The sequence below is a fragment of the Taudactylus pleione genome, unplaced genomic scaffold, assembly GCF_031769625.1.
Source record: "Taudactylus pleione unplaced genomic scaffold, aTauple2 ptg000495l, whole genome shotgun sequence".
NCBI classification, from domain to species: Eukaryota; Metazoa; Chordata; class Amphibia; order Anura; family Myobatrachidae; genus Taudactylus; species Taudactylus pleione.
In genome coordinates, this window is record NW_028284897.1 from 212,270 (window position 1) to 224,969 (window position 12,700).

The 12,700-nt window shown below is 46.4% G+C and overlaps 2 protein-coding genes across 9 annotated transcripts in view; one reads left to right on the forward strand and one right to left on the reverse strand.

Moving 5' to 3' along the window:
• The window catches only part of LOC148502485 (uncharacterized), a 33,679-nt gene extending 32,013 nt beyond the window's left edge, over positions 1-1,666 (reverse strand). The window contains exon 1 of the mRNA XM_088449783.1: positions 1,601-1,666. The gene's annotated coding sequence lies outside the window, so the exon portion shown is untranslated. The remainder of the gene's footprint in view (positions 1-1,600) is intronic.
• LOC148502483 (uncharacterized) overlaps positions 1-12,700 on the forward strand; it is a 170,174-nt gene that overhangs the window by 135,008 nt on the left and 22,466 nt on the right. The gene's annotated exons all lie outside the window — the stretch shown is intronic.

Genomic DNA, 12,700 nt, shown 5'->3' on the forward strand with positions numbered 1-12,700 from the left:
CCTCACATATCATTGTACGGTCCCCTCCCCCTATATAATAATAATAATAATAATACCACATAACAGTGTGTGCTGGGAGCTGTGTTATTCCCCCTCATATATCACTATACGGTCCCCTCTCCCCTATATAATAATAATACCGCAAATCAGTGTGTGCTGGGAGCTGTGTTATTCCCCCTCATATATCACTGTACAGTCCCCTCTCCCCTATATATTAATAATAATACCACATATCAGTGTGTGCTGGGAGCTGTGTTATTCCCCCTCATATATCACTGTAGTCCCCTCTCCCCTATATAATAATAATAATACCACATATCAGTGTGTGCTGGGAGCTGTGTTATTCCCCCTCATATATCACTGTACAGTCCCCTCTCCCCTATATAATAATAATACCACATATCAGTGTGTGCTGGGAGCTGTGTTATTCCCCCTCATATATCACTGTAGTCCCCTCTCCCCTATATAATAATAATAATACCACATATCAGTGTGTGCTGGGAGCTGTGAAACTCCCTCTCATATAGGGGACAGTCCCCTCTCCCCTATATAATAATAATACCACATAGTGTGTGCTGGGAGCGGTGTTATTCCCCCTCATATATCACTGTACAGTCCCCTCCCCCCTATATAATAATAATACCACATATAAGTGTGTGCTGGGAGCTGTGTAATCCCCCCTCATGTATCACTGTACGGTTCCCTCACCCCTATACAGTAATAATACCAAATATCAGAGTGTGCTGGGAGCGATTATTTCCCCTCATATATATCACTGTACAGTCCCTTCTCCCCTATACAATAATAATACCACATATCAGTGTGAGCTGGGAGCTGTGTTATTCCCCCTCAAATATCACTGTACAGTCCCCTCTCCCATATATAATAATAATAGCACATATCAGTGTGTACTGGGAGCTGTGTTATTCCCCCTCAAATATCACTGTACAGTCCCCTCTCCCATATATAATAATAATAGCACATATAAGTGTGTACTGGGAGCTGTGTTTCTCTTCTCATATATCACTGTACAGTCCCCTCTTCCCTACAGTATATAATAATAATACCACATGTCAGAGTGTGCTGGGAGCTGTGTAACTCCCTCTCATATATAACTGTATGGTCCCTCCCCCTATATAATAATAATACCATATATATGTGTGTGCTGGAGGTTGTGTTATCCCCCCCTTCCTCCAACATATCATTGTACGGTCCCCTCCCCCTATATAATAATAGTACCACATATCAGTATGTGCTGGGAGCTGTGTTATTCCCCCTCATATATCACTGTACAGTCCCCTCCCCCCTATATAATAATAATACCACATTTCAGTGTGTGCTGGGTGCTGTGTTATTCCCCCTCATATATCACTATACGGTCCCCTCTCCCCTATATAATAATAAAACCACATATCAGTGTGTGCTGGGAGCTGTGTTATTCCCCCTCATATATCACTGTACGGTCCCCTCTCCCCTATATAATAATAATACCACATACCAGTGTGTGCTGGGAGCTGTGTTATTCCCCCTCATATATCACTGTACAGTCCCCTCCCCCCTATATAATAATAATAATATAATATAATACAGGACACGTTACTTGTCTCTGGCTGTCAGGAATGTCTGTTGCAAAATGGCAGCTAAAGCCCCTGTGGCCCCGCCCCCTCTGCTCTGTGACTGGGAGACTATAAGAATATGGCCGCCGGTCACCGTACATGAGGACACCATTAGACTATACGGCTGTTACTCTAGTGATGAAGCTGGGAGCGGCAGGTGCAGGTGGCTGCTAGTTACAGGACGTCCTTCCTACTTTGTGCCGCCTGATTGGCTATTCGCTGCTGCCAATCACCGCACGGAGGGGGATGAGAGGAGGGCGGTCTCTATGATACTAGGGACGGGGTAGACATATGTTATAGTAACATCCAGAAGAGAGGGGCGGGGCTATGTAGAGGGGGCGTTTCTTCTATTTACTGAAACTTCCGGGTGACGGTTCCAGCAGGAGGAAGAGGCTGCTGGTAATAGTATTTATTATTGTTATACAGGGGGAGCAGACTGTGGTGCTGCATTATCATTATACGGGTAGAGCAGACACTAGTGTTCTTTATAATACAGTAGTAATAGACCCTGGTGTTATTATAATACAGCTGGAGCAGCCTCTAGTGCTGCACTATGTTTATACAGGTAAAGCAGACCCCAGTGTTGCTATAATGGTATGATACAGGTGGAGGAGATCCTTATGGTTCTATAATACAGCTGATGCAGACTTTGGTGCTGCATTATCTTTATACAGGTGGAGAAGTCACCAGTATTGGTGTAATACAGGTGCAGCAGAACCTTTTGTTACTAATATACAGCTGTAGCAGACTCTGGTGCTGCATTATCATTATACAGGTAACAACAACAAAAGGAGAAAGTTCTCTCTATATTTTGGGGCCCTCACCCTACTAATAATATAACATAACCTGTAATAGTGTCAGTAAGAAATGACCGAGGTGTTATCTGTATAGCGCAATAAGTCAGGAAATACACAGAACGTAACAGAAAGAGGATATAAAGCCTGGTCTAACCAGGGCCAATAACCCCTCAGCACTGACCAGCTGTGTGATGGGAGACGTATATAGTGATTATCTGTATCATTTATGGTCAGACAAATACATCATCACCCAGTGCTCAGAGGTATGGGGAATAGATATATATATCACACTAAGGGCCGTATTCAATTAACGGCGATAATTATCGGCTGACGATCAGCCGATTTTTATCACCCCGCGATAATTTATCGCACTTTTATAGTGAAAAACATGAGAAACGTTTTCTCCATCTTAGACCTGGAGAAAAGAATAGCTAAATCCCTATTTTTGCCTATAATGTGGGGATTTCTTTCAGAAGCCTTTGGACACTTCCCTAATGATAAAATGACCACAAATTTGTTTAGTAAGTTGCGTACTTTGCCGAAAAACGACCGCGCAAATATTTTGCGGAGAAAATAAAAAACATTGAAAATGGGTTTAAAGTATTGGGTCTGGTTTTTCGGGGAGCCGTATAGATGTATTTTAAACATTACACGTGACCGCAGCATGTGTTTTTTAAAATCTTTAAAAAAAACGCCTGCTGCGGTCACGTGCGAAGTTTAAAACACTTGTCGCATCCATTTGGCCCCCTGAAGAACCAGACCCAATTCTTTAAACCCATTTTCTACCTTAGGGTCCATAGGGTTCCACAGGATACCTTGGGGGTATAGGCGATGGACAGTGATCATCGGACACTACAGTTAAAATTTTCTCCCTTGGCCTGGGGGCCCCCATCTCTCCTATATCCCGCCCCCACGCCAAGGCACCGTCAGTTTCGTAGGTGCCCGGCCAGAATCGGGGCACTGCATGGAGGGGCTGTTACCAGCCCCAGAAAATCTTCAGCACTAACAGTCCAATGGATGTCCGTGCTGCCGCTCCGACACCCCGCTGGCGCCGAGACGCCGCTACTGATCCGGGGATCTCGGCGGGCTTCTGGGGTTTCCACTAGCAGGAAGCCTGGGACTGTGGCTGGGCTGCACGGGGGGTACTGCAGGTAAGCAGCTGGCGTCTGTGGTAGACACCCGCTGGTTCACGGTCCTTCATTGTCCCCAGGGAAGTGGGCTCCCTGGGGACGGCTGTGCGTGGAGCTGGGCACTGAGCCTGCACTATCACTAGACCACCAGGGACGTCTGGCTGCAGCGGTGAGGATACGCTCCAGCATCCCGGGGGTTATAGCATGCCAGGGGAGAGCGCCTTCCCTGTCACACTGCCGGCGCCTCCCCCGCTGCTCACAGCACCTTTCCGCAGCGGTCTGGCGGGCTGTGACAGCGTTCCTCCCCTGGACGGTGGCCATTTTCTATTTTCTATACTCTGTTCCCGCCCTGCAGTCTCGCTGCAAGGTGAAGTTTGGGAGACCTCGCAGATGCCTCCTTGGACGTCCTTTCCTCCGGCATTGGCGTTCCTGGTAAGACGTTTGGCTGTACCACCTGTGTTTTTCCTGGATGTGGTTCCCACAGTGGTCTGTTTTGCCCTCACAGGGCCTGCCTCAACAAGTTACACCCATGCAGGTTCCCTCCTCCTACATTGGTAAATACTCTACTACAGGGCACACCCTGGCAGATTGTCCTCCAGGTTCTGATACAGGGGGATAAACCCCTTGGACCGGCCTTGTGACTTATGCCGTCAACTCGGTCTAATCTGATGACGATGACATGACATCTGGGAGATTCTAGATGTCTCTGACTCGAGTCCTCTCCACGACAGGCGGAGACTCTGTTTAAGTTACCGTTCTGCCTTGTTGTTTGGGGAGGCCGAACGCCAGCTACTCTGCCCAAACATGCTCTGTTCTGGAAAATAAAGGTTACTTCTGCGGAATATCCTTTATCTGATCAGCTAGTAGAGCACTTGGAAGTGGCTTGGATATCGCCTAGCAATTCCAGCTTCAAAGGCGCCTGGCTTATGCCTATCACTTTTCTGAGGAACATTGTACCAACTGGGAATCACCTCTAAATGCGGTGGATTCTCATGTGCTGCGCTTACTTAAAAGTGCTGCTTTACCTATACAGTCCATATCTTCCCTAGAAGATACTACGGATAAAAGGGTTGATGTATTCTCTTTCAGGGGCTGCCCCCAGGCTGGCCATGGCCGAGGAGAGTTCTGGGACGGACTCTTTCTTTCGGATGCCACCAGAGATCAACTCTGGGGTGTAAGCTCTGTGATTCAGCCACATATACATATTAATGAGACTGCTTTGGATGTCAGTCTCTTAGCTTCCTGGATTTCGGCTGCTGCTGTGTCAGCTCGCAGTTCCTTAGGGCTGTGCTCTTGGAGAACGTACGTGGACTCTAGGAAAGAATTGAAGTGGTTGCCTTATAATGGTGAAATCTTGTTTGGTCCACACTGGGACAAGATTGTGGATACGTTTGCAGCGGCTAAGTATGCGCGTCTGCTTTCAGCTTATACTACTTTGGGGTCCTGGACCTCGTCCTTTCGGCCCCAAGGTGAGCCTACAGGTCAGCCCTTCCCTAGACAGACAGGCCTCAAGAAGACTGCCAGGTCCAAGCATAAGTCCTCAGCCTGACGGGAGTCTTCTTACGCGGAAGGCCTCCCTATCAGTTTTTCTGCACAGACCCTCTGTCAGACTATGACAAGGCCCTACAACTCCAGAAAGCAATACAGTCCTTGCTTATAGCAGGAGTCATGGAACTTGTTTAGTTCCCTTAGGGAGAAATGGGTTATTACTCCAATCTATTTCTGGTTTGTATACCGAATGGAGCTTATCGACCTATCATCAATCTTAAGTCCCTGAACAAATTTCTCAGGGTACCTCGGTTCTGGATGGGATCCCTATGCTCCATTATACTGTCTATGAAATTTGGGGATTTTATGGTGTCACTGGATATTCAGGATGCATACCTGCATATTCCATTTGCTTCCTCTCACCAGCTTTTTCTCAGGTTTCCTATACAGCAGCCACATTTCCAGTTTTGGGCTCTACCATTTGGCCCCTCTACTGCATTCCCAAATTATGGCTGTCCTGGTGGCCCATCTGCGGATGACCTCTTGCTATTGGCAGGGTCTTCGGATGTAATTCACTGCCGCCTGCAGCACCTATGTCTTTGCTTCAGACATTCTCCATCTGGGAGCTCTGTTGGATTCACAACAGCAGAGGATCTTTCTGACCGCAGTAAAGATCTCTACTTTGCAGATGCAAGTACGTAGATGCCTACGCAGTCGCCGAGTGTTAATCCACTCAGATCTGCAGATGCTGGGATCCATGGTATGGACATTCCACATGGTGGAATTTGCAGAGTTTTATTCCAGGCCTCTGCAGAAATTGATCCTTTCCAGGTGGAACGGATTACCCCATCGGATAACAGCACGTACGAGGGTGCTCTCTCCGGAGGTGCATCTGTCTCTTGCCTGGTGGCTACAGACATGTCACCTCACTAAAAGACCCCCCTTTTGGATTCCGGACTGGGTCCTCCTGATGATGGACGCCACTCTCCGGGTTTGGGGCGCAGTGACAGGTCCACACTCTTTCAGGGTCGGTGGACAGCAGTGGAGTCTGCCTACCAATTAACATATTGGAACTTTGGGTGGTCTTCAGGGCCCTCTAGCACTCACACTTCACGGAAAGCTTGTGCAGGTTCGGTCAGACTACGCTACGACTGTGGCTTACATCAACCGTCAAGGAGGAACTCGAAGTCAGGCAGCAGTGACAGAGGTGTCACGCATTCTGACATGGGCGGAAGACAATCTCCCGGCCATTTTGGCAGTGTTCATACCAGGAGTACTCAGCTGGGAAGCAGACTTCCTCAGCTGTCAAGACATGCATCCAGGGGAATTGTCTCTTCACCAAGAAGTGTTTCAGCTCCTAGTGGACAAGTGGGGCCTTCCAGTGGTAGACCTTATGGCCTCCCAACACATTCACGAGCTGCCTGTGTTCGGGTCCAGAACTAGAGGCGCAGAGGCTCTCTTGGTAGACGCTCTGTCAGTAGGTGGACCTTCCAGTTTGCATACCTGTTTCCTCCATTCTCCCTTCTTCCTCGAGTACTTCAAAAGTTAAAGGAAGAAGGAGGCAAGATCCTGCTGGTAGCACCAGCGTGGCCCAGACGTCACTGGTACACAGATCTTTAGAGTCTCTCTGTCGACCTGTTGTCTCAAGGTCCTTGCTTTTTCCCGGATTTGGGTCGGCTGTCTTTGACTGCGTAGCTCTTGAGACATCCCTCCTGAGGTCCAAAGGTTTTTCCAGCTCTTTGGTTAATACCATGCTCAGAGCTCGGTAACCTGCCCTTTGCCAGGGTTTACCACAGGGTGTGGCATACCTACTTTGAATGGCCTCGCCCTAAGGGGTACGTTCCCTAGGTGTTTCGGATATCCAGAGTTCTGGCTTTCCTGCAGGCGGGCTTAGATCAAGGTCTCCGCCTTGCCTCATTGAAGGTGCATGTCTCTGTCCTATCGGTGTGGTTCCAGTGTAGGATTGCTCCTCTTACTGATATCCGCACCTTTATGCAAGGTGTCCATCGCATTCAGCCTCCTCTTGTCCCTCTAGTGGCTCCTTGGGATGTGCTGTGGACCTGCGGGATCTCCAGGGACCTCTATTTGAACCCCTGGGCTCAGTGGATTTCAAATAACTTACAGCAAAGTCTGTGTTTCTTCTGGCTCTTGCTTCAGCCAGAAGGGTGTCAGATTTGGGGGCTCTCTCCTGTCACCCTCTGTTTCTGATTTTTCACTAGGACAGTGCAGTGCTTCGGACTCTCCCTGGTTCCTTCATAAGGTGGTGGCTAGTTTTCACATTAATGTGGAAATTATAGTGCTGGCCTTTAACTCTCCTGTCCTTTCAACAGGTGAGGCCTCATTGGATGTGGTACGTGCTCTCAGGATTTATGTGGACCGTACCAGTTCCCTTCAGAAGTCAGACTCCTTGTCTTTACTCTATGGTTTCCACTAGAAGGGATGGCCAGCCATTGAACAATCTTTGGCTAGGTGAATTCGTATGATGATTTCTGAGGCTTGCGCTCATGAGGGCCTTCCAGTACCACCCTCTGTTACTGCACATTCTTCTCGTTCTGTGGGTCCTTCGTGGGCAGCTCGCCGTGGCACCTCGACTGTTCAGCTTTGTAAGGTGGCCACATGGTTTTCTGTCCATACCTTTTGTGAGGTATATGCCTTTTCATACCTTTGCCTCTCAGGATGCTTCCTTCGGGCAATGGATTCTCCTTTCTGCACAGGATCATCCCCACCCTTCAAGGGACTGCTGTGGGACATCCTCAAGGTATTCTGTGGATACCCTATGGACCCTGAGGTAGAAAAGTAGAGAGATGGTAAAAACTTACCTTTGTTATCTCTCTTTCTACGAAGTCCATAGGGTTCCACAGGACTCCCACCCTGTCGCACCTGTGCTTCAGATGGGTTTTTTTCTGGTCTCCGGTTTTCCGTCTCCTTCTGTGTGAGAATGTGATTCTTGAGTGTTCCAGACTGTCTTCTCTTTCTTTTTTTCTTTTTCTTTTTTCTTCCTCCAGCCTATGGCTTGTTACGTTACTGAAGGTGCCTTGGCCTGGGGGCGGGGTATAGATGAGGGGCCCCCAGTGCATCATGGGAGAAATTTTTAACTATGTAGTGCCTGATGAACACCGTCCATCGCCTATACCCCCAAGGTATCCTGTGGAACCCTATGGACTTCGTAGAAAGAGAGATAACAAAGGTAAGTTCTTACCATATCTCTACTTTTCAAAGTTTTATTTTTTTTGCCAAAAATGTGTGTGGTTGTTTTTCACCAAAGTACGTTATCATTATGGAGGGTGTCCAAAGGGTTCTGAAAGAAATCCCCACATTTTTAGGCAAAAATAGGGATTTTTTTATTTTTTTTCTCCAGGTCTGAGATGGAGATAAGTTTCTCTTGTGTTTCACTGTAGAAGTGCAATAAAAATCAGGCCGATAATCGACCAATCTTATTGCCAGCAAAATTATAGCCGCTAATTGAATACGGGCCTAAGTGTAAGGAGGAAGATTCCCTCTATATAATAAAGCTTCAGCCACCACCTGATTAATATGTTATTGTCTGACATATCTAAGTGCTCATATGTGACACAGTGATAGAATAATCCCATCTATATGACATGGTGCAGTCACATGTAACATATATAAATAATCCCATATATCTGACATGGTGCAGTCACATGTAACATACATAAATAATCCCATCTATATGACATGGTGCAGTCACATGTAACATACATAAATAATCCCATATATCTGTCATGGTGCATTCACATGTAACATATATAAATAATCCCATATATCTGACATGGTGCATTCACATGTAACATACATAAATAATCCCATATATCTGACATGGTGCATTCACATGTAACATACATAAATAATCCCATATATCTGACATGGTGCATTCACATGTAACATACATAAATAATCCCATATATCTGTCATGGTGCATTCACATGTAACATACATAGCTAACCCCATATATCTGACATGGTGCATTCACATGTAACATACATAGAATAATCCCATTTATCTGACATGGTGCATTCACATGTAACATACATAAATAATCCCATATATCTGACATGGTGCATTCACATGTAACATACATAAATAATCCCATATATCTGACATGGTGCATTCACATGTAATATACATAGAATAATCCCATCTATCTGACATGGTGCAGTCACATGTAACATACATAGAATAATCCCACATATCTGACAAGATGCATTCACATGTAACATACATAAATAATCCCATATATCTGACATGGTGCATTCACATGTAACATACATAAATAATCCCATATATCTGACATGGTGCATTCACATGTAATATACATAGAATAATCCCATCTATCTGACATGGTGCAGTCACATGTAACATACATAGAATAATCCCACATATCTGACAAGATGCATTCACATGTAACATACATAGAATAATCCCATATATCTGACAGTGCATTGACATGTAACATACATAGAATAATCACATGTAACATACATAAATGATCCCATATATCTGAGTAGGCAGCAATATAATACATCAGTTATCGATACAATACAATGTATATAAACTTTCCCATGAAATCCTTTTCGGATAATGTACATATAGCTGCATATAGTATAGGACACTCAGGTTAGATTCCAAATGTAAGTGTAAGCAATCTGCAACGTAACCCAGATATTACTGCAACATAACATCTAGTTATACAGCATTGCAGGTTACCATGGTGACATGTAGCATCTAGTTATACAGCATTGCAGGTTACCACGGTGACATATAGCATCTAGTTATACAGCATTGCAGGTTACCACGGTGACACATTGCATCTAGTTATACAGCATTGCAGGTTACCACGGTGATATATAGCATCTAGTTATACAGCATTGCAGGTTACCACGGTGACATATAGCATCTAGTTATACAGCATTGCAGGTTACCACGGTGACCTATAGCATCTAGTTATACAGCATTGCAGGTTACCACGGTGACATATAGCATCTAGTTATACAGCATTGCCGGTTACCACGGTGACATGTAGCATCTAGTTATACAGCATTGCAGGTTACCACGGTGACACATAGCATCTAGTTATACAGCATTGCAGGTTACCACGGTGACACATAGTATCTAGTTATACAGTATTGCAGGTTACCACGGTAACACATAGCATCTAGTTATACAGCATTGCAGGTTACCACGGTGACACATAACATCTAGTTATACAGCATTGCAGGTTACCATGGTGACATATAGCATCTAGTTATACAGCATTGCAGGTTACCACGGTGACATATAGCATCTAGTTATACAGCATTGCAGGTTACCACGGTGACACATAGCATCTAGTTATACAGCATTGCAGGTTACCATGGTGACATATAGCATCTAGTTATACAGCATTGCAGGTTACCACGGTGACATATAGCATCTAGTTATACAGCATTGCAGGTTACCACGGTGACACATAGCATCTAGTTATACAGCATTGCAGGTTACCACGGTGACATATAGCATCTAGTTATACAGCATTGCAGGTTACCACGGTGACATATAGCATCTAGTTATACAGCATTGCAGGTTACCACGGTGACATATAGCATCTAGTTATACAGCATTGCAGGTTACCATGGTGACATATAGCATCTAGTTATACAGTATTGCAGGTTACCACGGTGACACATAGCATCTAGTTATACAGCATTGCAGGTTACCACGGTGACACATAACATCTAGTTATACAGCATTGCAGGTTACCATGGCATTGCAGGTTACCATGGTGACATATAGCATCTAGTTATACAGCATTGCAGGTTACCACGGTGACATGTAGCATCTAGTTATACAGCATTGCAGGTTACCACGGTGACACATAGCATCTAGTTATACAGCATTGCAGGTTACCATGGTGACATATAGCATCTAGTTATACAGCATTGCAGATTACCATGGTGACATATAGCATCTAGTTATACAGCATTGCAGGTTACCATGGTGACATATAGCATCTAGTTATACAGCATTGCAGGTTACCATGGTGACATATAGCATCTAGTTACACAGCATTGCAGGTTACCACGGTGACATATAGCATCTAGTTATACGGCATTGCAGGTTACCACGGTGACATGTAGCATCTAGTTATACAGCATTGCAGGTTACCACGGTGACATATAGCATCTAGTTATACAGCATCGCAGGTTACCACGGTGACATACAGTTTAGCATCTAGTTTTCTACTGCAGGGTCCATAGGGCTCCACAGGAGACCTTGGGGTATAGGCGATGATGTCAGTCTCTGGCACCTCAATAGTTAAACTTGTGCTCCCAGGATGCACCGGGCCCCTCTCCTATACCCCGCCCCCAAGCCAAGGCACCTCAGTTTCGTAGGTGCTCGGCATGGAGTCGGGTCACTTCATGAGGGGCTGCGTTGACAGCCTTAGAAAACTTTTAAAACTTAAAGAGTAGTTGGCAGGGGCAGTCCAGCGGACGCCCATGCTGCCACTCCGACACCCCGCCAGCGCTGAGACGTGTGGCATGGCACCAGAGATTGCAGAGGGTGTCTGGGGGTTTTGGCTAGCAAAAATCCCCAGATGCCCAGGACTGTGGCTGGACTTCACGGGGGACGTTAAGGTAAGCAGCGGGCGCCCGCTGACATCACAGTCCTGTAGGCTTCCCAGGTGGGGGTCCTGTGGAAGCGGCTGCGCGTGTTAACAGGCATTGTGCCTGCTCAGACACTATACCATCAGGGATAACGGGCCACAGTGTGCAGACATTGTCGGCATCCCGGGGGTTAATAGCATGCCAGGGGAGCGGGTCTTCCCTGTACTGCACAGCCGGCCCCTCCCCCGCTGCACTGCGCGCCTTTCCACTGCGGTCTGGCGATTGCAGGCAACTCTCCTCCCTCAGACACGCCCCCTATGAGACCGGCTGCCATTTTATATGTGCAGAAGCGCTGGTCTCACCTGGAGTTCCGGCCCCTGGGCCCCCATACATACCTCTCCTCTAAGCAGGTCAGTGTATGTAGCACTATTCCTACTAGACACAAGGTCTAGCTAGTTGTGATAGTGCAGTATAGTGCAGGAATTTCCTGGCATTGTATGTGTCTGCTAGCGCTGTCTGCCTGTATTTCTCTGTCAGCCATTTTAGCTATTTCCTGTATTTCTCTGTCAGCCATTTTATCTCTCCTTGTACTGTCACTAGCCCCTGCGGTGACAATGCTGCTCAGGGGTTAATTCGCTTCACAGTTCAAACGATTATTGCCCTGAGGAGTGTGACACATATATTTATAATGTCTGCCAGTGATTCTGGTCAGGCTGATATTCCCCTCACACAGTCCTGCAACCGGTGTTTAGCTGGAATAAGAGAGGGAGAGATTATTGTGGGAGGACTGTGTACCCTGTGTACCAGGAATGCAGGATTACCTGCTGGGCCCAGCTCTTCTCAAGAGCCTCCATGGGCCTGTTTTGCACAAGCACTAATTACCCTGATGGGTCGGCTTGCTGCACCAGTGACCCCACCATTGGGGTACACTCCGCAGCTTGCTATGCCTTCAGCGTCACAGGGGACCCCCAGACAATTGTCTGTGGCTCATAGTATGCCTTTACAACCTACTCCCTACCAAACACAGTCGGAGCCTGTGTGGGTTAATACACTCTCCAGTACGGTGC